This window comes from Hemitrygon akajei, unplaced genomic scaffold (assembly GCF_048418815.1).
Source record: "Hemitrygon akajei unplaced genomic scaffold, sHemAka1.3 Scf000129, whole genome shotgun sequence".
In the NCBI taxonomy this organism is placed as follows: Eukaryota; Metazoa; Chordata; class Chondrichthyes; order Myliobatiformes; family Dasyatidae; genus Hemitrygon; species Hemitrygon akajei.
In genome coordinates, this window is record NW_027332015.1 from 1,700,297 (window position 1) to 1,703,979 (window position 3,683).

The following is a 3,683-nucleotide window of genomic DNA, read 5'->3' on the forward strand; positions in this document are numbered from 1 at the left end:
GATATCAGTAAAGTTCTTGCTGAACTTTATCCAACCATTCCCAGAAACCTTCTAAGAGCCTTCTTACCAGTCGGAATAGGAACTTCAGAAATTGCCTGGACTTTTGCCTGAACAGGAGCCAACTTGCTTTGACCTACAACATAGCCAAGATAAGTCACAGTGGCATGGGAAAATTCACTCTTAGCTAAATGTAAGGCTGGCCTGGGAAAGCCTGTCAAACAGCTTCTCTACTGCAGAGATATGCACTTCCCAAGTGTCAGTCCCTGTGACTAAGCCATCAATATAGGCATCTGTGTGTTCTAACCCTCGAATTACAAAATCAGTCGTTCTCTGGCATGATCCTGGACCATTTTTACATTCCAAACGGCAAAACATTGTATTCATACAGCCCAGAAGGTGTCACAAACGCAGAAATTTCTCCACATCTATCCATCAATGGAACACTCCAATACCCTTCAATCATCCACCTTAGGGATAGGATAGGCATCTGTTTTTGTTGCTGCATTTACCTTCCTATAACCAGTGCAAAATCTAACGCTGCCATCAGGTCTGGGCACAATAACGGGGGGTGACTCCAATCTGATGCTGAAGGACTAATAATACCATTTTCCAGCATATTCTCAATTTTTTGCTCAGCCAATTTACACTTTTCTACTTTCATACGACATGGGTGTTGTTTAATCGGTTTGGCTTGACCAATATCTACATCATGTACTACGACCGTGGTTTGCTTGGGAACATCGGGAAATAAATCTTTAAACTTCAGAATTAATTCCTGCAGCTGTTGTTGTTGCTTTGGCTGCAGATGAGCCAACTTGTTATCAATGTTTTCTAGAATAACCGAGATCATTAGCCTAACTGGGACCATGTTTGGCTTGTGAATAATCTCAGACGAGTCAATTGTTTCATTCTCTGGGTTACTAGATTCATATGTTTTGACAACAACACTCACAGATGGTGCCTGTTCGTCAAAATAAGGCTTTATCATATTTATGTGTACAACCTGTGTTAGTTTACGTCAGTCGGGCGTTTTAATAACATAATTCACATCATTAATTAGAGAGCCTATTTCATACGGTCCATTGAATTTCACCTGGAGTGGATTCGTCAATATTGGAGATAAGATAAGATAAGATAAGATAAGATATCCCCCACCTGGTATTTTCTTTCGCAAGCCCGCTTATCAAACCAACACTTCATTTTGTTTTGAGAAATCTTTAAGTTTTGTCTCACTCGACTACATGCTTGGTGTCGTTTATTTTTGAACTTCAAAACATAGTCTAACAAGTTAACATGTACATCACCATCAATCCACTGTTCCTTTAACAAGGTCAAATGTCTCCTCAGTCTACAACCAAATACAAGTTCAAATGGACTAAATTCCAGTGATCCTGTACTGACTGTCTTACTGAGAACAAAAGCAAATATATTCCTTCATCACAGTCTTTCCAATTTCAACACAGTATGTCTTAATCATTGTTTTGAGTGTAGAATGAAAACTTTCTACAGCCCTTGTGATTCCAGATGGTACGCAGATGATGTTATTTGTTCAGCTCCTAGTTAATAAACTACCTACTGAAATAATCCAGGTGTAAAATTACTTTCCTGATCAGACTGGATTTCTTTAGGCAATTCAGAAAAATTGAAAAAAAAAACAACTTGGTAAGTACTTTCGCTACAGTTTTAGCTTTAATATTTCTGAGAGGTATTGCCTCCGGGAATCTGGATGCAGTACACATAATACTTTGTAGTTACTGATGGCCAGCTTTAGGCTTCGGCAATGGGCCAACACAATACACTATAACTTTAGAAAAGGGTTCACCGAATGCAGGTATAGACGACAGTGGGGCCACTGGGGTGACCTGGTGGGGTTTACCCACAACTGGAAAAGTGTGACAGGTTTGCAAAAGGTCACATCTTTCCTCAAATTAGGCCAGTAAAATTATTTCATAAACCTGTTTACAGTTATATTCACTCCAAAATGGCCACCTAAGGGCATACTGTGGGACAAATTTAAAATTTCAGCCCTATAAACTTTAGGAACTAGAACCTGGTGAACAATTGCCCATTCCTCACTCGCTGGTATAGGACGTGGCCTCTACCTCCTCATTAACACTCCATCCTTGAGATAATACCATACTGGCACTTTCTTAATCTCATCATCTGAGAGACCTGTTTCTGTTAAAGCTTCAGTCTCAGGGTCTCGGTTCTGTTCTGCTATAAACTCCTTCCTAGACAGGGATAAATCTTTTTCTCATCAGACTTACTACCTGAATCCTGTTGAAACAATGAAGGCAGAAAAGTCCCTGACAATGCATCATAACCGGAATCCTGATTTTGGCCATCATGGGTATCAGAATCATGCTGCACAGATCCGTCTGCGTCGGCAGACTTTTTAGCCATACTTTGAGTTACTGGGCAGGAAGGATAAATTTTAAAATCCATCTGTGGGTCGTCAGTGGTTGGCTTAGTTGTCAACAGCACTGCAGGAACAACTTTACCATCTGGCAGGTCATTCCCTAACAGCAAAGTTACATCTTCCGCCGGTAAACTGGAGCATAATCTGATCTCAACAGATCCCGAAAACAACCCTGACTGTAAAGTTACCTTGTAGAACGGCACAGAAACCACACCGCCCCCAAAGCCTTTAATAAGATTTACCTCACCAGTTTCAGTCTCGTCACCAAACTTTAGAACGCTGTTTAATATAAGTGACTGAGAAGCCCGTGTATCTCAAACAATTTTCAGTGGTACCGGGGTTGAACATTCCTTTAACAGCACAATCCCATTTAACATAAAATGATCGTATCTCTTCTTAACTAGGTCAGACACCTCAGTCCCTATCTGAGCCTCAGCAGAATGTTCAGAACCCTGTGGGTTTACTGGTGCTTCAACAGACTGATCACAGGTATTCGGGACTGCCTCCTTTTCCTTTTTCCTATCTGAGCCTCAGTCAGAATGTTCAGAAACCTGTGGGTTTACAGGTGCTTCAACAGACTGATCACAGGCATTCGGGACTGCCTCCTTTTCCTTTTTCTTCCCCACGAGGCAACAATTAGCCATCATATGACCAGCTTTCTTACAATAGTAACAAGTAAGACCAGAATATTTCTCCTTCAAATGCTTCCCTTCATCCTAACTCTTGTCACTAGTCCCAGATTTAATTTCTGGTTTACCCTGGTGATCCCTGCTACTCTTTTGGAACCTCTTATTCGGGAGAAACTTAACCTGATGAGTTAAAGCAAAATCATCTGCTAATCTATCAGATTCCTGCAAAGTGCCAGCATTCTTTTCATCTAAATATCTCTTTATGTCATCAGGCGCGCACCCTCTGAATTCTTCAATTAAAATCAACTCTTACAAACTGTTAAAATCATCATTTATATTTTTATATGTGCACCTGCGGTCAAAACACAAAATCTTCTCATAAGCAAGTTCCATATAAGACTGGTTCACAGACTTCCTCAAATTTCTAAACTTTTGCCTGTATGATTCTGGGAAAAACTCGTAAGCTTTGAGCACAGCCTGTTTCACAATGTCATAATCAGCTGCTTCATCAACTGTCAAAGCGGAATAGGCTTGCTGAGCCTTCCCCTTAATTACACTTCGTAAGAGAAAAGGCCAACCCTCTTTTGGCCACTTTAAACTTTGAGCAACCTTCTCAAAATGCTGAAAGTATTTAT